This window comes from Ostrea edulis, chromosome 5 (genome assembly GCF_947568905.1).
Source record: "Ostrea edulis chromosome 5, xbOstEdul1.1, whole genome shotgun sequence".
Lineage (NCBI taxonomy): Eukaryota > Metazoa > Mollusca > Bivalvia > Ostreida > Ostreidae > Ostrea > Ostrea edulis.
In genome coordinates, this window is record NC_079168.1 from 56,065,450 (window position 1) to 56,091,918 (window position 26,469).

The 26,469-nt window shown below is 35.4% G+C and overlaps 1 non-coding gene across 1 annotated transcript; it reads right to left on the reverse strand.

Annotated features, from left to right (window-relative positions):
• Positions 1-12,234: 12,234 nt before the first annotated feature.
• Trnak-uuu (transfer RNA lysine (anticodon UUU)) lies at positions 12,235-12,307 on the reverse strand. The gene has a single exon. It is a non-coding gene; the product is annotated as a tRNA-Lys (tRNA).
• Positions 12,308-26,469: the final 14,162 nt, after the last annotated feature.

Consider the following 26,469-nt stretch of genomic DNA (forward strand, 5'->3'; position numbering starts at 1 on the left):
CTCCTCCAAAATTAAATAACTAAAGAAACTTGATATAACAATGTGACTTCTTCCGAAAAATGGTCCTCCTTTAGAGGTCTAGCCTTTTGTTACCCTGAATTGATCTTTATGAAAGGTGAAGATAACGAAAAGTGATCAATCTCATTTATAAATCTCATAAGCAATGCAAAATAGATAGTTGGGCAAACACGGACCCCTGGACATTTAGAGATCCTTCATGCTCCCGTATTTTGATATAACAACGGAAGCGTAAAGGGTCTAAATTAATACTTATAGCTGAGTTCATATTCGCCTAAATAATGATTTATAACTGCTAGGCAACGACTTGAACTGCGGGGATAAAATAGCTCAAATCAAAATCGAAATTCACCATCTTTCGTCGTTAAACGTATGGATCATGTCAAAGAGGAAATAAATAATGATTCCATATTTGATTTAATACTGATTATTTGACGCTATGTACAAATAATATAACTTAATTGACCCAGATATACGTCTAATTCTGAGTGGTCAAGTTAGGAAACATTCGTGGTACAACTTGTCTAAATCCTTTACAGGAAGTCAGTAGTACCACAAGTTTACAAACATCACTAATTCCTGCTGAAAATTTCCGCCAATCTTGCACATTGCACAGACCAATATCTTGAAAATCTTGAGGAGTATCTTGATAAAATCCAACATCATTAGGCCACTGATAAAATGTGTTGTGTTTCCGCTAACCCGACCGACCCTAAATTATAGCCCCGACCCTAGAATTTTTTTTCGATACTTAAAAAAAAAAATCGCTATTTTCCCGGAAAAAACATATTCCCGGTTCTTGGTTTTCGTTTTAGTTAGACATTGAGATGAAGTCATTCAAACGCTTTAATGATATACAAAATTGCATGGTATTGTATCAAGCGTTTAAACAACATTGATAATGTTTCTAACTAACAGCATGGATGATGGTTGACCCAGTGGCTAGTACCTCCATGCGAGCTTACGCAACGATGATTTAACAATTGAAGTTAACAGACGGTCGAGAGACTCTGCCAAGTGTCATGTTTTCATAGAAGACTTTCTTTTGTTAAAATTGCCAACTCCTATGTTGTTTTTAGACGGTGGCTATTTATAGCCATGTACTGTCTTGTGCTATCATTTCAACGGGCATTAGACGGGGACCCTAGTTTTATATGGAGGTCATGATGCAGAGTGACCGACATGAATGTCCAGTCTGTCAAATTTGTATGCACATCCTTGGTTTCTGCTGCAGTTCTAACTGAAAACACTATGAAAAAGGCCGCAAATAAAGCAGTGAGCGCATTCGAGTTGTTGATGGCTGGTGAGAGCCGAGAGGAAAAAAAGATGTGCAGATTGTTTTTAAAATAAAAATTTATGTCCGGTAAAAAGTTTTAGCTGGAAGAGAGTTGGATCCCATTAGGATAAGTGGGATCTGCCCAGACTGTCTTCCTACCCTTGTTCCATTTAGATTGTGAAAATACATTCAGAAATGTATTAATAAACTTAAAATATGTTAATGATGTTGATATTTTGGTGATGATTTAATATATTTTTTCTAAACCATCACATTATTTTCCTGTCAAACATATCCAATAGAAGTATTCCTATGACAACCAATCTAAATGTAGAAACAATATATCTGGTACTTGTAGAGCATAGTGTTTTATGCTAGATATGTTTCATTGAAAAATATAGTTTCTTATAAAACATCTGGAAATAATCCTCAGCCAATAACGGGTGAAATGTTATGATTGAAAGTTTACTTGCAATGCAATTTAAGCAAAATTTTATTTTGAAAGTATAAAATTCAATAGAACATTTAACTTGTGCAGTAATTAGGGCTATACGGACCATGGATATCGGCCTGGATAGCTCAGTGGTTAGAGCACCTGACTAGAAATGCAGGGGTCCAGCCAAAGATTTTCTCCTTCCCATACTACATTTGGTGCCGTTGACCACCCCTAATGGTGCAGGTTGGTCTGTCAGGGGCGAAAAGAAACTGGGTTGATATTGAAAGACAATTATAAAATTATAATTGATCTTAGGGAGGGAGGAATGTAGTAATTAGGGCTATACGGACTGGATATCGGCTTGGATAGCTCAGTGGTTAGAGCACCTGCCTAGTAATGCAGGGGTCCCGGGTTCGATTCCCGGTACATCCAAAGATGTTCTCCTCCTTCCTATACTACACTTGTTAGAGTTTACAATGTTTCTGCATACTTTGAAAAAATAAAATTTAAAAAAAAAATAAAATTTATTTCCTACCTACCTACCCTATTTTTTTCTGGAACGTTAGCGGAAACTCAACAATTTTTATCGTTGGCCTTAGCCAACATGCCCCAGTTAGATCTACCAGGAGATGCATATCAAACATATCCCTTTCTAGAGGCTGAGAGAGACCACGGAACCGTGCTGTGAATTCCATCCAGACACGTCCACTGCCGTAGTCAATGTGGCAGCACAATCGATCCGGAGATAGAGGCAGATAGCCTAAGTCAAACACAGGGTGGGTATAATTTTGATATTCCGGAAATTATTGTTCACTCGACCCTGGAACCAGTCAAATTTACCTCTCTGCAAGTAGAGCAGATATTGCTCTACTTGCAAAGGGGTAAACATAGCACAGCCACTGCAAACGCCCAGTACCTCTAAGCGGACATAAAACACAACTCAAACTCCACACCTAAGAGTCCTTTCTACTGCAATCACCAACCCAGGAAAGACATACCAATATCCACTCCGAACATAAAACAATGAAATGTGGGAGGGAAAATTCATCGATCTAGACATACTACCTAGATCTGCTAGAGAATTGTCTAATGACATTGTTTCGTGGGGGTGGGGGCTTCAGATTAGGGATGGGAAAATGTGCTTGGTGAAGCAGAAACACAGCATATTTCTTAACTTTGAAAAGTGGATTTCGGCCTTCCTTATCTTCATTATGCTAGAAATATACAGGACAAGGTACAGTGTAGCAGGAACTACAGTGTACTAAAGTACATGCGAGACATCCGCCTCGAGATCATCAGGGTGGTTTAAGTACGACGAACAATTTCTTTTGAGGAAAGCCTATGAACCTCATTCCTCATGGAGGCATATTCACCGTGAACTTTGGTTACTGTACATAACTAATGTCTCTCAACTGACAACACAACTCAAAATCTACACCCAGGAGTCCCTTCCACAGCAAACCAAGGAAAAAACATTCCAATATCCACTTCATTTTGCTATTATCTTAATCTAGATAAAAAAAATGTCATTTCTCCACAATTTGCAGGTTCAGACACTCTTGCAACTTGTGCAGTGGGCATCACCCAGCAGTCAAATGTAGAAGACAACAGTTCAACCAATAACATTCCAGTCAAACATACCTCCAACCTGTACACTCTGGGCAATCAAGGTCACGTGGCTTCAAATCTTGTTAGAAACGTATAAAGAATACTTGATCAATGGTTTCAAATATGGTTTCAAATTACACTACATGGGTCTTAGAAGGCCCTGCCAGAGCCAACGATTTACTAAGTGTGTGCAAGCACCCAGCAATTGTCCATCAAAAAATCCTCAAAGAATTATCTCTCAATTGAATGTTCTAATTCAAACAATTTCATCTTGATGTGTTCAGTTTAATGCATATCACCGGCTGATAGAAGTTATCTGCATAACGAGTATTCAATATACATAATGAAGATAACGAACATTGATCTATCTCATGAATATCATTAAGAATACTAAAATTGAGTTCAAGACAAACATGTGCACAGACCTATGAAAACCAGAGATCGTATCAGGTGCGTAAGAAGAGTAAGCATTCCCTGTTGAGCGGTTACTGGACGTACGACATAATAAGAGCTGGTATCCCGGAAATTGCCGATTTGAAAGCGACTGCGATATATTCACTTCAGAAAGATTCGATATATTCCAACCCACACCTGCCATACGGAAATCACTTATACGGATAGAGTATCCTTATGATCAGGCTATTGTTTAATTAACCTATAAACACCTACATACTTACGAAATAAGTGAATATAGATGTGATAATAAATGATGCAACTGTATGTCAAGACGCGTTCGATTTCTTATGGAGTGGCACGTAATACCCGTGAACGGATGTTCTATAGACGTTCTATTTCCAACACAAACCAGATAGCTCTTATGTACGGAAGCCAGTTGATGCCAGGTGAGGAAAATATTTTATCTTGCGATCTCAGGACCGTCACATAGATTTATATGGCGGCCGCATATAAATATCTGGCGGACGTCAGAAAATTTTTCGGCGGCAGCCAGATTTTCTCGCCTGGCACCAACCGCCTTCCGTACTTGCATTACGAGAATTAAAATGTAGCCATAGAAATCATTTCGTGATTTTTGCTTTACAACTTTTCTTTGCTAGAAACGATCTTCAAAACTTTAGTATAAAAACGTGTTAATAATTTTAGTCGATGAATGATACAGTGAGCGGGACCTTCCTTTCTTGTAGCTGGGGATTATAACACATTCCAACGATTTTCTTTTTCCACTTGTCGGAAAGGCCCGAAAAGTTGCGATTAGTACCACGCATGATTTTGAAGATGAATTTGAGCAAGTTCGCGATTCTTTATCGGCCGCATCGCTGTGTTTTCTTCACAACACTTGTATTCTTCCTCACTGCGTTCGTCCGAATATGAAACAATTATAATCTAAGTATAAAAATGACAAATAACTCGTTTGTTAGGAATGTTACTTGCTATAATTTTTAATTCTAGCTATGTGAATATGTGCACCATAGCATATAGATATCATGATAGTTGCATTATGTGATAGAGAACAACCTTTAATCAGCTTTTTCAACAGTTATAAATCGTTATTTATCCTTTTATGTCTTAAGAATACGTGTATACTCGTAGGTTATAGCAAGACTCGATAATCGAACGTATATGTATATATGTAATAGAAGGTCAGGTGATGATAAAACGTATATGTATATATGTAATAGAAGGTCAGGTGATGATAGAACGTATATGTATATATGTAATAGAAGGTCAGGTGATGATAGAATGTATATGTATATATGTAATAGAAGGTCAGGTGATGATAGAAATGCAACGCATTTAATTTTATTGAAATACCGAAAGATGGCAGTCAAAAGCGCGTTGTTCATCGAAGGAATTTTTGACCGGATCTTAATCATGATAAGAAAAATTCAACTGAACACAAACAGCTATTATTACTATCATTATTATATTTCCATGAGATAGTACAAAAACATTTTTTTGCGAGTGACACGAAATCCAGTCTATTTGATAATATTATATGCATCTTACCGAAGCTTTTTATCGGCTGCCAAGTTGGCGTAATCTTTTAGTTTTTATTATAAAAAAAACCCATCTTACCCATATACCTTTGATCTATTGTGTAAGGATGTGTCAGTTGATACTAATGAAATGATGATTGATTTTATTAAGGAACAATGTATTTTCATAATATTGAAACATTTTGTTGGATATCTCTTTAACTGTTCTTCCAACAATGTCATCATATTTCATCTGAGTATTTATGCATTTAAAGATCAACTTAAGTTTCATAATTATCACGCTGTAAATATGACCGAGGATTCACCTGATTCGTGTGCTATTTTCCCCCAGAACTGGGAGCTAACCACACGTTAATAGCGCAAAACAACAGACAATCGAGGTCTTGTAGAATGTTTACAACCCAAGTTCGTTCGTTGACCTTTATCAGAAACCAGACCTTCAGGATACACGATTAATGAATTTTTTTAATATCTTATCTTGCCTCTTTCTATTGATAAAGCAATTTGTTTACTCTAATATTTTGTTTCTTTCGCAGATCAAACACTGGAAATGACACAAATTTGGATGTGCTATGGATTTTTTTTAATATTATACTGCAATATCTTCAGTACAGCACATGATTAGAAAATACAATGTTCAAACTGCTGTTCCGCATCAGGAGAGAGCAAATCAGATTCCTATACCCCATAAGAAGTAGATCTTTGTTTAAGGGATTCGCAAACCCTTTTTAATAGGCGCTTGAGCGTTTCTTATTTCTGAAACTGTCAGTTTGAAAGTTCATCAATTATTTAAATTTTATCTGTACCAATGGCAAACGGAGCTCGTTGCAGTTAATATTAGCGTGTTTCACGGTTCTCCCCAAAGAACTAAAATGGTGCATCGGTAGAGCGAAAATCACGCAAAATGTGCGAAGAAAATCATTATTCTTTGTTCTTATTCATAATTTACTCACACTGCTATCAGATTGTCTTGCCATTACGAACACGTAGCTTTGTCGAAATTGTTAATAAATTAATTTCATACCATGACTAACAAAGGTATTTGATAGCGTGACTAATGACAAGAATTTTCATTCCAATGAGTCTAAAGGTTAGAAAGTTACCACCTCGGACCGAAAGAGTTTTATCATGCAGTTGATTAACACTACATCTTTTCGCTGCAAAAAATAATTAATGAAACAAATATTAAAACAACAAAGAGGAAAATTTTAATGAAATTTCTTTGAGAGCATCCGGCTACAAAGTGACAACACCATCAATGAATGCATTTTCATTGGTATCGATGGAATGGAAGCAAAACAACATTTTGAACAATGATAACAAACGATCGGAATGCAGCGATCTTCTTGACCAAACCTGGACTTTCTCTGTTGGTGCAGAGGGATCATGACGTCCAGCGGCAACACAAGGAAGTCTGACCCCGATACTACCAGAGCAGACGACCACCGTAAACAAATTCCTCCATCATGCAATCATCCGCGAGGATTAGACTCACCACAACATGATGGTCAATATTTGTATCCTTGCAGAAATGTAGATCTCAAAATAACTCGACCCCGGGAAGCAATGATTTTCGTGTGAAGTTGATAGTAACGTGTGTTCTACATTTGAGCAAGAAACGGCATGCACGTTTGTTTACCCGGAAAATTCGCCCATGGTGATTTGTTTTACTTTCTATCTATCTTTGTTTGTTATTAAATTCAATACACAATTTGTCATGACTCAGTACAGATTGGGGCCACATTCTCAACTAATGAGATTACACACGATATTCGTCAGCAAATACTTTTTTCAAACATCTTCCTTTAACCACGTGCTTCTGTCACACGTTTCTGAACTGATGCATGTATTTTTAAATAATTATATTCCTTTCTCGAACATCAGTCCCTTTCCATAATACATATATTGAAATTAGCTATAAGAAACAAATATGTTGAATTTTTTATTGTTGAAAAAATGGAAGTTATTTGAGCAATTTAAGATACAACAGAATAAAATTTTATAAATTTATGACGCTAAATGTATAAATATTGTAAAGTACACAATTTAGTAAATTACATGCAAAGACTGTCATTATATGACTGTCCTATACCTTTAAACCTTGGCCTTCCTTTTGTATAAGGATCATGTAGCCAGTATATTGTAACACTTTTTTTCATACTGTTCTGTCCTCTTTTCTTCTTTCTGTATTTGTGAATGCTTGTTGTATGGATATTGTTTTGCCTACAAAAAAACAATACCCCACTGGTTAGGTGGGAATGTAGGGGTTTGTAAAATCCTAACCAAATAAATCACACACACACACACACACACACACACACACACACACACACACACACACACACACACCTATATATATATATATATATACACACACAAGAAAATATGCAGTGGAAAATTTTCAAAATGTGGATTGTGACCGAAAATGGGGCGGGTTGGGTGTTGCACAAATGACACAAAATAACTTTTCTTATAACATTCCTACTAAAAGGGAATGCAAATCCCGTAACCCCTTTATATATCCGCCACTGCGGTTTAGTACATATATTATTCTACTTTGTATCTTGGAAATAATCGATTGAATTTCATGATATTTTGATCTAAGAGCGAGATCGGTAGGGATATTTTGAGGAATCGGAACGTAAATGAAAACACGGTATCGTCCGGTTTGTTTAGCGATCCACGGCCAAATTTTTGCTCTGAATGGAAACGCAAAACATTCATGGTCAGCTGCCAAGATACACGATCCCTTGGTTGGGATATTCAATAAAGATAAGAGTTTACGATGTAAATAAAAACTGAATGAAAGAAATCTACATCTATGAATGAAAGCAATATGTTAGTAAACAAGACTGTAAAAGCTGTCGAATTGTACGCGGTTTTGAATGAGGGAAACGCGTTTATATATAGTCGTTTGCAAGGAGGATATCTAGAATATTCAGATCTTTTGCATTGGTTTATTTATACTATACAAAAGATTTAAATGATGAGAAATGCAAATAAATTTGACATGATGTGCATTAAAAAATGAAAAATACTATGCATAAAGTGTCAGTGGTCTAATTTTTGTTTTCTACATCTATCTAAATACTAAACTTCCTGTAATTATAACAACTGGTAAATTCAAACATTTGAACACTTTTAAGAAAATATTATGTGTAATGGAAGCATTGCGTTTGAGCAGATTTTGGGGATCTGCTTGCTCAAATGAAAGAAAGGGACCCCCCCCCCCCCAGTGATTTTCATTTTTTAATGAGATAATTGTATTTTGAACTGTTTAAAAGCAACTTAGCACGTACGAATGACTTTGGTGAAACTTAATGAAATCATTTACATGTACTATGCTGTGAATGATTGGGGGGGGGGGGGGTGTTATGTATGAAAATCTTGGGACGTCATTTTCCACCGTACGGTGAGGAAATGGACATTGCTGACATTTATGCGTGGACCCAAGGTTCTTATCTATTGGATGGATTTAATGCATTATCACGTCTTCAAATTTGTCTTCTGGAGAGAGAGAGAGAGAGAGAGAGAGCAAGGGAGGGAGAGAGTTACCTCCTCTTGTCTGTCAACACGATTCCGGCCAGTTTTCAATAGTTGATAGATAAATGTAGATGTATATGGCTGGTTAGGCGATTGGCAGTGTATCTTTACTATACAAGGAAAACTTTATCAATATACGACTTCACATTACCTCAAAGACTGGATGGGTATGGTGGTTCATGACGTAACCGCATGCATAATAGTTTGTTGGGGGTCTCCACGTTAATCAACTTAGGCATTACCGGCGGGGGAGGGAAGACGTCACTGCACACAGAGTATGTGTATAAAGCGCAATTCTATTTTCATCCGGTTTTCGTGTTTCTCATATATAAAACATCTTCTACTCGTTGGATGTGCTTTGTATGCAGGTTTGACGATGTTCCAATGTTATTATTTTCCCCGGCGACGTACCTACTCTGTAGCTGTCTCTTACGTCATTCATTTGTCGGTACAGCTGCTGAGTAGAACTGGTTCGAAAAAGTGGGCACAAGAAATTTGTACATCATTTGTTAACTATTCCATATGTTGTTACTTTCTGTTGTTTTGTGACTAACCTAATTGAACAGTGATTACTATAGCGAAAGACTCGTCCTACCCAAATCTTTCTTATATCAATTTTTACAGGGACACTCCCCTGTGGAACTCTTCCCCCACGAATGGGTTGCTTACTACAGGTATACATTATGTACTTTCACAGTGCATATTTGCATTGTAATCCATACGAATTAAAAATCTTTTTATCCGCCCACTATTTGTCATCATGTTGCGACAAATATATGTATTAGTTTTTACTGTTCACAATTTATGAAAATTAGAACAGGACACGAGACTTTCACCTGAAGAAAGGAGCATCATCATACACCTTTATCCGATCTGACACCCTAAGGTAAAGAGCATCACCATACACCTTTATCCGATCTGACACCACAAGGTAAACCATCACTACATGTAAATGCATTCGAGAGAGTAAAATGAGAGTCATATTTGAAAAATTAAAAGAATCCCCTTATTCTCAAATGCAAACTCGTACAAAACTTTTATTCTATTCCAATCAATGTGGGGGAAGTATAAATAATTAAATTAGAGGGGAAAATGAAATCACGATCTAGATAAAAACCATAATTATGTTAATATGGTGCCTAAAAGAAGTAAAGATAAATGAAAACTGAAACACAAGTATTGAACTTCGATTAATCCTTAATTTACAACGCACCCCAGACTGCCATGAAAAGTACTTAACTGACACCGTATTTTCTATTTGCGGGCCACACAACTCATCTAAAAAAATGTTCATCAATGATAGCGTTGATCATACATTACTCTACACATTTGTATATACCCTAATCCATGATAATTATTTTAACAGTGATAAAGATGAACTTAAATACTTTTGTTCAAATCCTTTCACCTTATTGCACCGGAAACTATTTTTCGGATTTCTTTAAAAATGATCCGCTTTTCGAGTTTGACAGAAAGTCTCCACATTGATGCAGATTTTTGTCCTAAAAATCGATCGATATATGATTGTAAAATAATATTAGATACTTTATGATAATCATTGATCATGTTGCCCACATGGCCAAAGGAAAAAGAGAGAGAGAGAGAGAGAGAAAAAAAGAGTCTAAAACACATCAACCAAATAAAAATAAAATACACACACACACACACACACACACACACACACACACACACACACGAGGATTGTCCCAAAAAGTCGTAGACAATGTTGATAATTTTCAAAATACGCATCAGATCCAAAAGATTTTTTTACATGAGAGAACAAATTTTAGTTATTATACAAAGATAAGTAGGTGACGACGTCAACGGCATTCTTGGCGCACGAGAAATAATAAAATATTATGTGGGCCGTGATTCGAACCCTTCTCAAACAAAACACAAGACGGAAAGCACATCAGATCACCAGAATGTTAGCGGGACACTAGCGTTTAAATGACACAAGAAATTTGTGAAGGGAATAACATCAGAACCGAAGATGGGAAGGCTATAAAAAAAGAAGGAAATAGCGACCGCGAAATCCTGAAGGTAAATAACGTCATGTAATGGATGAAGATGAGGTTTGTGCACCGACAGTTATGAACATATGTTTTTTGGGTTTTTTTTTTTTTATCTGCGTATAACTTTATTATGAAAAAAGATATTATTATGAAGCTTTATTGAAAAAATACAAAATGATGGTTTTAAATAACAAAACCAAATTAATATTTTTTTCTAATGAATAAATGAGTTATTAACATTGTCTACGACTCTTTGAGACAACCCTCGTATGTGCATGTATGAAAGGAAATCAATTGAGCAAGCCGAAGTAAACTAATTGATGGCGATTCCATTGATCTAGACCAATGACGTTATGATTCATACTGACAGAAATATGCATAAAAATCATTTCAATCCGATCGCTTGGTTTGCCTCCCAGTTGACTTTTTACCATTCATTGACATCACATGATGATAATGAAATGTTATTGGGATGAAATATATTACATCCCATCATGAAATCAAAGAACACACATAAGTTAAAATGGTTTAATGAACGCAGCAAAAGATTTGAGGGAGAGAGGGAAAGAGAGAGATGATCATTTATTCAAATGTTGCATCTTTTTGCTGCTGTGTGATTGGTTAGATTGCGTGAGTCATGAAGACTTCACGAATTAGTCACATATTTTAATCGACGCAGTGACTGCGACATAAAGGCTGATGCCAAATCTATAGAAAATGAAATTGAAATTTTGGGAGTTTGAATAATGACTATGCATGCACTAGTATACACATATCAGGCATTGTGCAAGATTGGCTTGAGAGTATTATCGTAATTGTTATTTATATATACAACATAATGAGATAATTCATATAAAGATGGTATACATGCATCATATGCATTTCATTCAAGTTTCAGGAAAATGCAACATATCGCAATCAGTATTCCACTTAAATATCGTTGATGTCTTAGGAAAAATTAATCGATTTTAAATAATGATGTACATAAATGTAGATTTGATGTTTCCCTGTAACAAAACAATAAGAATGTCACGAGTAATTTTATTTATTTCTTAAGCAGAACTGAATTTCTAAATGCTGAAAATGGGAAATTTATTGCAAAAGAAACAAAATTTGACCAAATGCAAATTGCATCACATGCTTTTGAAAAACAAAATCGAAAATGAAACAAAAATTGAAGTCAGCAAACTGTGAGAGACGGGTCAGTTTATCGTCTGATTCATTCTTTTGTCTTGTCATGTTGTCAAAGCTCTTAATCAAATTTCCCTCAATTTCTTTGTTTCTAATTGTTAATTCCACTGTCTTGGCTCGAGGTCAAAGAGACAGAATGAGGAAAATGACATGATTTATTTCACAATGAGTGATAAAAATGGAAAAAATATTCGCCCACGTAGGGACTCGAACCCTAGACCCTCAGATTAAAAGTCTGATGCTCTACCGACTGAGCTACGCGGGCTTATACTTGTACTTATTGTTTTTCAAATCCGGCGGTTGACGAAGTCTTTTTAAAATCCGCCGCTGTGGTCCTTGATATGTAGGTCATGCTGTGATACGTATCCAGACATGTCAGCCATGTGTATAGCTTTTAATGAATAACTTCAAATGAATTCGGGATCATGTATTTCTCTCGATTATAAAAATTATGAAATTTTCGATTCTTAAAATTATCAAGCTAAAAATCCTGTTTCAAGTGTGCGCTTTACACAGTTAAGCTGTACACGCACAAGTACTTTTAAGCTGGAGGCATCGATCGATAGAATGATAACATTATCTCGAATAACTGATATCCAGTTTGAAACTTGTACAATGATTTATTAAATTTCAGATTTCATGTACACGTATCAAAAGTTTACATTAGAAAAAAAAATTTAAAATCCATGTTTGAAAAATTCATGAGGGTATTATAAACTGCGACCTTTCACGCCGCCAGTATACTTCATGAAGCGTGTTTTAGCGCTCCATGAAAGGTACACCGACGGGAAGCGTTGCAGGCCATACCCTCATGTATTGTCAAAAATGAAATTTATTTTTTAAATTTACATTCTAATTTCACCTCTATCGGAATTCACAGCCGTTACAACAGATTTATCAAGATCCATACGTGCATTGTTCACAGCATGAGGAAATGGCTATCACATGTATTGCTATTTGTATAAATATACCAAACGGCAGAAAACATGGGAAAAGTAAACATAAACAGATGAATGAGTTACATTAGCATTAGTAGACCTATGTCATGCTTAACAACACTGAAGCTATCGTGTGATTGATTTTATAGAATCTATCAGTTGAAATCTCTATAGATATCAATAACAATTGTAATATAGATACAAAGTTTTAAAAGTGATTTTTAAACATTTGCATGTACATCTATGATAAGCATAATGTACAGAGGTTTTTAAATGGGAGTGTGATGTTAGATGCCATGGAACTTTTGCCGTCCAGAACGGAGGTTGCAGTCTCCTATAGATGGTACAAAATAGTTGCGTTTTTGATACAACTTTCCAACTGAAGGTTTTTATGCATTTCCAGTATCACCCTTCTATATATCCTCTGAAGTATTCGTACAAACATATCATATAGTTGCATGTCGGTAATATAAGAATTTCCGAGAATTTCACATTTTTGATATCAAGAAGTAACAACATCATGGACGAATGACGAAAATCCTAAATGAAAACAAACATTAAATATTACAGCAATTTTCATTCACATACATTTTACGTGTATGTTTAGAGTAGGCATGTCAACAAAAAATTACCAGTGTTAGATAAGGTGTGGAATATATGCATGTACCTACTTAAATTTTTAAAATCTATTCTAGCTTCTTGAAAAGTATGCTGGCAAGCACCGTTGCAATTACATCCGATGAATTTAAGTTTGAAAATTAAGTTTATTTCTTATATTTACATTCTATTTTCATTTCTTTCGGAATTCCCAGCCGTTAAAATAGATGTACTATATTTATCGAGATTCATACGCACATTGTTCACGACTGCAGCGCATTCATGAGGAAATGGCTATCATTACGATTTGTAAAGATATCAAAGGCATACGCTTTGGAAATCAGAATCGGAAATGTAAATATCTAAAGGGCGATCACTCTAACATTGAAAATAGTTTGGGACAGTGAATTAACATATATGTAGATGCCAACCGAGACAACTGCCTCGAATTTGAAAGGCTTTATCATAAACTTTACGAAAATATTTTTATTTTTCTAAACAGTCGTCTGTTTCCTTCTGCACATCAATAAATGTTAAAATCGTCTGAAGTCGCAAAGCTGCAATTCTTTAAACCACTACATATAATAGATTTTAGAGATACATGCAATGTTACATTTCTCTGTGAAGTTTGGGTACCACGGGATGTTAAGAAAAATAGTAACCACATCTCTTTTAGAAATTAATGAACTTTCGCCAAAAAAAAAATCATAATAATTTGACCCCCCCCCCAAAAAAAAAACCACACCCCATAACGACAACACCCAAGAAGCATTCACATGATAAACGCTGGTGAACGGGCTTCAGGTGTAGCACGTTAAAAAATTCCTCCCTGCTCAAAGACCGTAAGTGCCGGAGCATAGCCAAAATTTTGCAGCCCTTCATCGGCAATGGTGACGTCTCCATATAAGTGAAAAATTCTTGAGAGGGATGTTAAACATTACTGAGCTTCCATACTTCGTTAGTTCGTAAACAATGATATCGTTGGTTAGATTTTTATCAATAAATTGATTTAGAATAAAATTTAATATATTTCTAAATATAGATGAATGAATTCAAAGTGACCCCCTCCCCCAAGTGAAACAGCATAATAGAAGCGTGCATATAAAAAAAAAATAGCAACAATACTTCCATACTGGAAATGAATGTTATCGATGTTAAGCTTCAGTTTATATAGCGCGGATGTTGGAAAGGAACAGCAGGATTTCATCAATGGGAGTTGAGATCGTGCATGGTGTAATGGTGGACATAGAGGCAGTGCAAGTCATGGGTAATCAAGGTGGGTTGTCTTCTAGGAGGGTGTGTAAAATTAGACACACACGAACTGTAATCAAGGTGGGTTGTCTTCTAGGAGGGTGTGTAAGATTGGACACACACGAACTGTAATCAAGGTGGGTTGTCTTCTAGGAGGGTGTGTAAGATTGGACACACACGAACTGTAATCAAGGTGGGTTGTCTTCTAGGAGGGTGTGTAAGATTAGACACACACGAACTGTAATCAAGGTGGGTTGTCTTCTAGGAGGGTGTGTAAGATTGGACACACACGAACTGTAATCAAGGTGGGTTGTCTTCTAGGAGGGTGTGTAAGATTAGACACACACGAACTAACAGAGGGATTGTGTTCACTAGAAAGATTTCTATGATGATTTGTGCACAACGATGACAGTGTCGGGCTTCGAAATCAGCGCCAGCGTCAATAGATTTGCTGTCGCGCGCAGTCAATGAGGTTTGTAGATGTTGATGTTGGCGGATTTGGAGATTTGAACCACCTAAAGCAGAAGCTGAGAAGGTAAAGACATCGTTTATATATGAATAAGCTGCATCTCTTTACCAGTTTTCCCCCTACAAGCAAACACAACCATTTAACTGGACATGCACATGTATTTCACCTTCAGGTTTAGAATACATCCATTTACCACTAGGGTCCTTTAAAATTCTACTCCTCCTTGGAAAATGTTCTGTTGTGTTTCCTGCCTATTCCAGACCATCATCGGGATCGGGATACGCAACTTGTGACGATAGTCCAGACAGCCCCTGAAACACTGATAAAAAAGCTTGTCTGTATGCAAAATAAATCAGATGTTTTACTCATATTATGATATGTGTTTTTATTTCTCTTTGAGATGATATTTCATTGCGTGCAGTGGCGTAGCTAGCCAAATTTTGATGTGTACGCTAATTAGGCAGGGAGTAGAGGAGCTGCCTTGAGACCTATAGTGGATTCAGAGCAAACATGCCAAGAAATTCTTAGCAAAATCTCCGGTATAGAAAAACCGTTATAAATCAGTGACCGCAATTAAGAGATAAGCGACGGCTACTATTAATCAGCATGTAATATGGCCCCATTGAAGCCAACGAATTCAGACTGGACGGGGTATCTTGGCATGGTCATAATTTTTGTGTATTCAACTAAAACACTCAAATAACCCCATACCGGCTTATTTGGTCAGTTTTGAAAATTATTTTTGCACATTAATGGCAAAAATTACAAATTGTGACCCCCCCCCTTGCACTTCATCACATATTTTGAATGAATCGTTAGAGAACGTTGTAATTTATCACATGTTTAAATTGATGCCAATAACGCGCGCGCTAATGCCGAATAATGCTGTTGGAAATGCTCATTGTTACCCGTCTCGTCTCACCGTAAAACAACATCCTACGCAGAATTTTCGAAAGTTTTTACCCGCAAACAAGACTACACTCAAATCCACATGTTTTTCACATGTGTGTAAACAGCCTGAGTGCACCTCAGGAAGTAGCCTCAGCTACCAACATCAAATAGTTCCTTTGTTTTCAACTGATTATTTCCGAAAATTACACAAAATTTCCTAATCAGGGGTACAAAAATTAAGAGAAAAGAAGAAGAGGAAATGAGAAGTGTGATACCTTTACACATTAGACGATCGATCCCGATCCCGGCATATTTTATAGAATATTGAATATACCTTTCTGTCTGCAGAATGTGTATTGATACAGTAGTTCATATTTTTAAAATTATTTTTACTAACCCCCCCCCTCCAAATTTTCCGTTCCAAACTCGGCTATATCGTACTCGTTTACCATGCCAAGAAATTCTTAGCAAAATCTCCGGTATAGAGAAACCGTTATAAATCAGTGACCGCAATTAAGAGATAAGCGACGGCTACTATTAATCAGCATGTAATATGGTCCTATTGAAGCCAACGAATTCAGACTGGACGGGATTTCTTGGCATGTTCCTGATTGGGATCCTGGAGCGAAGTCCCGGAAGCAACTGGGTTCTGAGGATTCCAAAGAACAAGGTTTTAACTCTATAACGCATGCGTTTTAAGACTGTATATGTTTTATTATAATTGTGCTACAAATTTAGTAATTAAATCACGACCATGATAGTAAACAAAGAACTATGCACGCTAACTCTGGATTCCCGCCTAAATTTTCAACTCGTATATTTTAAAAAGCTTTGCGATTTTGCTAATGATATATGATGTAAACATATGTATCCCCCTGCAAAATGTATTCTGTGTCATTCTCTAGTTCTGTCTTACAAATATTTTCAGTTGGTTCCTATGGTGAAATACGCGATTTTAACCCATATCATAGAGTTATCGCTCTTTTTTGTCAAATAAATCAACTTTTATGAAAACTCATATAAATATCTATATTGACATAAAAAATCATTTAGAAATGATAACTTAAAAATTGACCAGAAGGTAGGCGGCGAAACAATACAATCGTTCGCAGTTCTTTAAAAATATCCGAGGAAAATCGGGTCTAAGTACGTTTGAAGTCAAGTATTTCGAACAGGGGTTGTCGAAACTTTCTCTTTTGTATTGCTGATAGGAGTTATGAGATTGATCACTGTTCGTTATCTTCGCCTCTCATTTAAGAGACTGGTTTTTTCTGTTTCCGACCATAAATACTTGAGATAATGCTAAATGCAATATCGTTAAGATATAATTATATATATATACCCTATGATATTACCGAAAAATGATATGTACGTCCAGGCGTGGAAGGCAGCTACGACATTGGTGTCATTCTCTCACCAGAGAGCGCGTTACGCAAGCTTCATTTACACCTCTGTCAAAGCTTGGAATCAAGTGACAATATAATCACATGATATAAACAACCATTCTTGTTTTCTTTCCCTTTAAAAGTTTTAGCAACAGGTGATACATCAGGCTCTTTTCATAGCCCACTGGCACTTTGATAAGTACATATTTACCATTTAGCTGTTTTTCTCTTATTTTGCAAGTTTTATCGTATTTTTTACAGCCTTTCTTACTTTTAATTTCATGTTTACATTTAAATCTCCACCACATGAATGTCCTACATTTATACGTATATTACAAAGTAGTTCCAAATTTTGGATCAGAAAACAGTGATTTTAAACAATTCACATTAAGGTAGCTATTGATAGCTAGCCCCAAAAAAACCGCTCATTGAATTTTTTTCAATTTTATTTATTATAACATTTTGACTTTATCCTAAAACATATCAAAAAATCAACAAAAGTAATCAGGTTAATTTTCGAGGAAAGCGAGATTGAAATCCCCTCTTTTGCAGCCCCAAAAGGCAAAAAATGCCAAAATTGAGCAAATTAACACAAAAGCCAATAAAATTTTTATTGACACCAGAAATATTGTTTGTCATATATAGTTATGTAAATTAAACACAAACAGATAAAAAATCAGCATGGATTAGAAATTCAAAATGCATCTAAGGAAAACATTGGCATGATTCGACTTGGCAATTGACCAAATTTACCCTAAATATGGCGTTTCTCAAATACTATCAGGCATACATTTTCTGACAACAACAAAATTCTGCTCATAAAATTCCTGATTTTATTTCATTTTTACAATAAGTCAAGTAGTATCTAAAATATTGAATAGAAAAAAATATACCAAATGAGGTTTAATCTGAAACTATGTCAGATTTTGTAACCCTACCCCCTCCCTTCTAGAAATGAAGTTTGAGAGATACAGTCAGCAGAGATAAACTATTGACCTTAAATGATTAAGCATTCCCAAATTACCATATTGAGCATTCAAACTCACAATACTAGAAGTTTCTATGAGCCATTAAAGAATGATATATAGTGTGTGCTATTGCAGTTGACCTTTCCGCACTCACAATGATTGCCTAAATATTTAGTTATTTTTCATACAATTTCTTGTAATAACTGGACCAAACCTATTACCTATACATATTTTTTGATAGAAATTTATATCACTATACAGTATAATACACCAAATATGTTTAAATAACCATTTCATATTTCAATAAATAATTAATATCAATGGAAAGAGACCCATGGACTGCCCATGGATCACTACATGTAAGTACATCTGAGTCATCTTGCCCTCACAGATAGGTGTTTCTCACATAATCACCAGTGTGATATTGACTTTACCCATGTGAGATTTTTCTATATCATATACCTAGTAGTGTATCAGCCCTGATACACCTATCTTGGCTAGGGTGAGACAGCTGCAAGTAGGTAGGGCTGTCTCGCCCTAAGGGCCGAGATATCTCTGTCTCGGCCCGTTGTCAAGGGGCTGTCTCGCCCTCAAATTTCAAATGGCTATTTCTTCTTTAATCTTTTGAAACCTAACATAATTACATTAAAAACTGATGTTAGACAATTTTTTTCAAATATAATACTTACTTCCACGACAAAATTTAAATTTAAGCAGAAAAATTAAATAAAAACGTTTTCAAAAACAGCGCTAAATTGTAGCGAGTGTCTAAGCAAAGGGGGGTAACCCAAGTAACAATTGTTTATTTAGAACATAGACATATAACAGTTATATGTCTCTGTTTAGAACAATAACACGTTTAACTTCATTTCAAAACAATCAACGTTCTAGGCAACAGATAACAGTAGGAGGATTATGGAGGGTGATACTGAAGCATTTTCAGAAATCCCCGGTCCTAATGGAGATAAAATGTTAATTTATAGCAATTTTGATGTAGAAAACTGTTTTAAAACGATTTCTGAAATCTAAAATCCCGAGGAATTGACAATAAAACGAGAAAAGCAGAACCAATATCTTCCGACGTTTTTCAGCGACTTATAGATGCTAAACAGATGGGAAGCGGTAAAAAAAAACTTACTTCAGTATAAGGTAACATTCCCTAAGCAAATAAATAGCAGCATCAGATCTGTAAACATTCCCGTTCATACGATGACGCCACGTAAACAAAGTTCTACAACTCTTACAAATTATATGAAATAATGAAAACGGGCGAGAAGGGTAAATCCGAAAAAAGAAATAAAAATAATTCACTTATTTCCAATTTTAGTATTCATTAGCAAGCCCCTAGGAGCTGCTTAATAGTATATACATGTACATGAACAGCACAGCGATAGATATGACGAGTTTCTCAGCCAAGCAGTTCAGTTAATTGAAACGTCCAGATTTTAGACCACATGAGGGGATGTCCATGATTAATCATCCAATTATTGTGACCAGCAATGGAATAAAGCTACAAAACCCAGACTTTAGCATGTTTCACAATGCCAATAGTACTGGAAACATAACCATTAAAGTAAACTCACTGAAGGAATGAAATAGTCAAATATCGTTGTACAGTACACCATGTATTTATGTTTGGGTCAATACCCCCCCCCCCCCCCCCCCATTTAAAAAAAAAATGTTTATCAACTTGTGTTTTAGGTATATGATATAAACAATATCACACTCTAATGTTGATCTCGGACCTGGGATTGCCCCTCGAGTGATCTCGGGGCCAATCCCAGGTCCGAGATCAACATTAGAGTGTGATATTCTATATGTCTCACACTGCTGCGACGTCATTTGATTGTGACGTCATATATTTTCTATGATTTACGTTACACGGTGAAGATTTACGTTACACGGTGAAGTAAAAATATTTTGCATTGTTATCTTTGAATTTTAATTTATATAGCTTTCTGGCGGACAACCTTGGGTTTTTTAGTTTACACTTACAGTGTAAACCATTTTCGGGTATGCTCTTTCTGCCTATCTAATTAGTTTTTGCATCAAAGTTCAAATGAGGATTTTGATAATTTAGAATTTTCTCAAAGCTCCTAAATTTATACACTAAACTGTAGGTAAAATGTGAGAAAAATAATCCTTCATTATTTACTCGTGTGGGATAGGGAAATTCCACCTCTGGAACAAGATTCGCTGTCTAGGACTCGGCAAAGCCTCGTCCTAGACTGCGAATCTTGTCCCCTCGGTGGAATTTCCCTATCCCACACTCGTACTAATGAAGGATTCTATTAGTCTTTCATAAGTTTAAGATTTCTAATCGTAGTTTCACATGGAACCAAAAACTCACTATTGGATAACTGAGAATGCATGTACATGTATATTGCATTAACTAACTGAAGTTTTCCCCAGGTGAAGGTCTATGTTCACTGTATGTATAAGGGGGGGGGGGGTCAATTAGTTCCATTATGAAACTTTTCTAAAAATTTGATATACATTAATGTATCAATGATGTATGTTTCAACTAAATTTTGAATTACAAGGAAAATTCAAACACATTGATTGAAGTTATAAAATTGATATTCTATCACGTGCACATTCTTTACTAATATATCTAAGAAAGAATAATCAACATTGAAATTTCCTTTACATCTATGCAATATTATTGTCTTTCAAAAGGCATGTACATGTAATATACGAGTACATGTACTTGTTTTCCCTTAAATTCACAATTTAGTTTAAAGTATGTTGTACAACATCCACTGCTCTGAGCTCATATAAGTGAATTAATGTTTTTCATCCAGTCCCAAATTTTGCAGTAGTTCTTTAATCTTCGGAACTTGATCAAACATTTTTAAATTTGTGGAGTTGTGGGGGTCCAGGGGATATGTCATCATCACTGTAAATGGAGTACCTGTTCAAAATATAGATAAATATATTTAAATATAGCAAAAAAGATGAATATCTGATATACTCAGAATTGTCTTTACAAATGTTTATCAAAATAAAATATAGTACCTCTCTTGCTGTTATACTTGTTGACTTGAAATCCACTTCAACCTGCACTGGTCCTATCTAACCTCCCTCTGTCTTCAGGCTGATGCCTAGAAAAAAGATCATCATAATTGATATTTGCAGTTAGGTCTATATTATACCAATGAGTAATTAGACTGCGTCAGACAATGTGAATTTTAAAACTGTGTCTCAACACATATATTCAGTTAAGATTTAAATACTGATGTTTCAAAATTATAAATTGCAATATGAGATGACATGTATAATATATGTTTTCATAAACTGCCATAGACTTATCACATCTGTTTTATTTACAAAATGTGGGTCAGGAGAAGGACATACGTGTAGTATACATATCTTACTTATACATACAGTGCATACATTTGCCTATGAGAGGGCATATGCAGACTTGTAATTAATTTACATTATTTAAAAAGGTTTTGCCAACCTACATGTTTGTGTGAAACACGAAACCTCAGGTTTGATATATTTCTTAGGTCACTGAAATTTCAAAGTAATAGTATATGTATACTATAGTCTAGGGAATTATTATTCAACACATGCCCCCGGCCCCCCTCCCCTTCCACTTTTTATCCGGTTCCCTCATACCAGAGTTCTTGAAATTTCTTTTGAAGTGTCAGACATTTGGTCTGACACTGTTAGAAATAGTGTCAGCCCAAACAAAATTTTGTCAGTCCAGATAAAAATGCATTGCTTTTGAGGTTTTCATATATTTTATTTAAAATCAACTACATGTGTAATTGTATTCAATCTCCATCTCAGCTATAAGTTTATAAATCATCTTTTCATACCCTTTCTCATCTTCCTTATACTCTGAATGAATCTTCCTCACTTTCACTATCCGAGTGACTTTCTTGCTCTATTTCTCTCTCACCCTCCACTTCTCTCTCATCCTCCATTTTTCTCTCTATCCTGTATATTCCTCTCAACTTCTTTCTCATCTTCCTCTGCAATCGTTGTAACTACTTTTTCTCTCACTTAAGCACGAGTGTAGTTGGTCTTTTCGTCAGTTTCGAGCAGATTGTGTCATCAAGCAGTTGGTAAAAACGCTGCAAACAAATGCCATTGTCTCCCAGATTGCCAGGCGGAGATACAATCGGTTTCTCTTCTCCTCGTAGTTCCTCACAACTGATTCCTCACCTTTACGTTTCAATGTGTTGCCAGATTTAGCATTGGTTTGAAAATTTATGAGCTACATGGCCGCCATTTTTCCCGGTAAAAAACGGACTTCGATCCCGATCTTATATCGGCCATCAGGACCGACAATTAAGTAACTCGTGTCGGACATTTACTACTTTTATCGGATAATCCGACATTACCGACACTTTTCAAGAACTCTGTCATACCCCTAGATAGTAGGTCTGTACAGATATTTGTTTTTCATTACTTTTATACATGTAGTTCAAGGTATGTTATTTTCGTAACGGTTATTTTCATAACGATATTTTCTTAATAAAAGAGTTGCGAGAGCCCATGTTTACAAATGTGGTATACATTTACATGACATCCGTTCGTTTACAATCACATGCACAGGTGTGAGTTATATTTTATGCACACATGGAATACATATATACTTACAAAATAATACATCTACTGTATGTCGTGTGTTTAAACTTACAGATGTTATTATAAATCGCGTTGTGAAATAGCAGAGGAAATGTGAGTTGAACTTTTGAATACAAATTTATGGCATTTTTTTCACTCACCAAACGAAACTATGATTTCGTTGTCCAAGTTGAATGCATCCACCAACTTCCTCTTCTTGCAAGGAACTTTGTTTAGCCTCTCAATGACTGTATATACAGTATTTAATCTCGCAGCATGCAGCACTCGGACATTACGATGCATCAATCAACAACTTTGTTTACGTAGCGCATCTATGTACATGGATTGGTGGTTGGTTTAACATTTCGATTAGCAAAAAGTTTCACACAGATGAAACATTTGATCTACCATTATTACAGACATTGACGTATACTTATGTGGTATGTGCATATTTTCTGTAGGCGAGTCAGTCACAGCAACAAAACACTTTCGGAACCCCTTTTTGTTTTTCGACTATTCTATGACGGAGTAAGGAATTCCGGAAAATGAATTCACGTGAAAATACACAATTTTTACTGATCACGTGGTTGCTATCCGTCGCTACCTTAAGCATCAATCTAATTGCACCAAAAGCATTTCATAATATGACTAGATATTTAGTCCAAAACATAAATGTTGGATATTAGAAACTTTTAGAAGATTTCTGTAAAATGCCGTTGACAAAGGTGTAGTGCGAGTAGCGCACGAAACTCTGGGTAGAGAATGCACTGGCGTAAGCAGGAAAGAAAGTGAAAATACAATAATGTACCCATATACTCTGAATTGAGTGTATAATCTACTCTGATCACGTGACTCAATCTTGAATGTCAGTTTCGTTAGCATTGTCATATAAAGCAAGACATTTGCAAAAATGAATGTGCTAAATCATAAGACACAACCTTCTTAAAATAATGATCTATGAATTATTCAATCTTTGTCGAAATCCATGACTCAGTAAGCAACTAATCGCCTATGACACATGTATGTTTCCAACTGCCATAAAGTTTTCGATAACTTTTACATGACAATTATATCAATTATATTTATTAGGAGAAAAACTGGTACGTTGTAGAGGTGTTTCTGATTCTTTTGAGAGAATCAGTAAAATATGTTCAAATGATCCGTATGTTAATCTTTCGTACAGTATACCAAGCAATTCTTCTAGTTCAACTCTACCCAATTTTCAACTTCAGTACCATTACTTACTATAACATATATACCTTTCGTGATTCTATTTGAAATCAGATACGTTTGAAAAAAGAAGAAGGAGAATCTGGGGATTTTTCCTTGTACCTCTCGTATTCAAAGCATTTTCAAGAGTAACTTTCCTTTACGAAACATAAAAAAATGGAGAATCCGGGTGTCGATCCCGGTACCTCTCACATGCTAAGCGAGCGCTCTACCATTTGAGCTAATTCCCCTGTTGAGTGAAATAATACTGAAAAGAATAACGGTATATTATAATGACGAACTAAAAATATTTCTAATTAAGATGACATGTCATCAAGTATGTTCAAACAGGAAGCACAGCCAAAAACGTTTCCGTAAAAAGAAATATTTACCTGTAATTTATATAATTAGTTATTGCACTTAAATTAACAAGTAGTTCACGATACCGAAGCACAAAACAGTTTACATATAATGAAACGCTAAAAAATAATCAAAATAATATATTCAGAATTGCATAGTTTTTCAATATCATTTATAGAAAGAATGACTTTAAAAAAAAAAAAATTACACAGGTGCTACATGTTTTACACAAGTGCTCTCTCTCTCTCTCTCTCTCTCTCTCTCTCTCTCTCTCTCTCAGTCACTTTATATATTTGAAATATCTAAACATGGCATTATTGTGTCGCAATTACATTTCTTTCTATTGTAGATTAGTCAATATCACACGTAAGTATTCATTATATAGTGACATGTGCATCATTACAAGTTCATATATATAATGAACTATATACGTTTGGATATACATACACTGTACAATTTGTACCCTATAAGTCACTGTATACATTTGAAATATCTCTACATGCAGTGGGATATCTCGGTAAGGATAATGAATGGATATGAATTATATTTTTGATTTACATTCAGATGCATTTTGTTACTTATAGATATATGGGTTGTTTTTTTTATAGATAGGCTGAATTAACAAATCTGGCTGTTTGTAAAGGATAATCATTAACCAATTTAACACACAAATGTTCATTACTGAGAAACTGTTCTGTATTAAACATATAAAAAAAAAATTGTCTCAGGTTTTTATTTAAAGAACAATCATACGGCTATTTTAAGCTTAAATTGGTGAATATTAGTATGATTAGCAATTCATATATGTATGTACTTGTTTCCCCAACATGCTGCATCCACACGCAGTTTGCAGTCTCTGTAACCTGTAGTTAATGTTGTAAACTTTCTTTCTTTTTTGAATTTCCTTCTTTATAAAATGTCTTACTGTTATGCCCTCTGGGCCTAAAATTGGAATAAACTTATCTTATCTTATCTATACATGCTGGGTGTTAAATACAGGATCTTGCGATAGATTTTTACACCCAACAAGTGTCAAGATTCATCAGTAACTCCTTTATGATATACATGTAGCTAGAGCTGTAGTTTGATAATTCATCCATTTCTGGTCAAGTTTAGAAAACGAAGCTTGTTGGTACAGTATTTATGTTAATGAGTTCCACCGGGTGCAGGATTGACTAGTTTACACCTCATCGTTTACCTGATCAAGATATAGGGCCCATGGCGGGTGTGACCGGTCGACGAATATGAATTTGCTTGACGCATGCACTGTATGTTTTCTGAAAGGAAAACCACCTGAATTTGTGGATATTTTCATTGAAAATGGCATTTTTGCAATTTTATGCCAACTTCTAGCTCTCGCCATATGACACAAATCATTTGCTGACCAAACTGAGCGGATTTTGGGTTTGCTAATCTATTCCTTATTTAAATGCCAGGGTTTGAGCTCCAAGTGAAATCATCGATATTTTGGGCCAAATTACTTTAGAAACTGTACGTACTTCTTTTAGAGTGGATCGTAATAGATCTTTGACTAAGGAAGATGGCATGACCTTGACTTTTGTATTTTGAGATATCCTAGGACGAGGTTGACAGGTAATATAGAATCTCTGTATATCTATATGTACAGTTTATTTATTGTGTGTACAGGATTACTTTCGATTTTTGAAAGAAACGAGTAAATTCACAAAAATAATGATACAGAAGTCTGATTCGGATGCCTCATGTACCGGTACCTATACAAAAATTCTTCCATCATGCAATCATCTGCGAGTGAAACA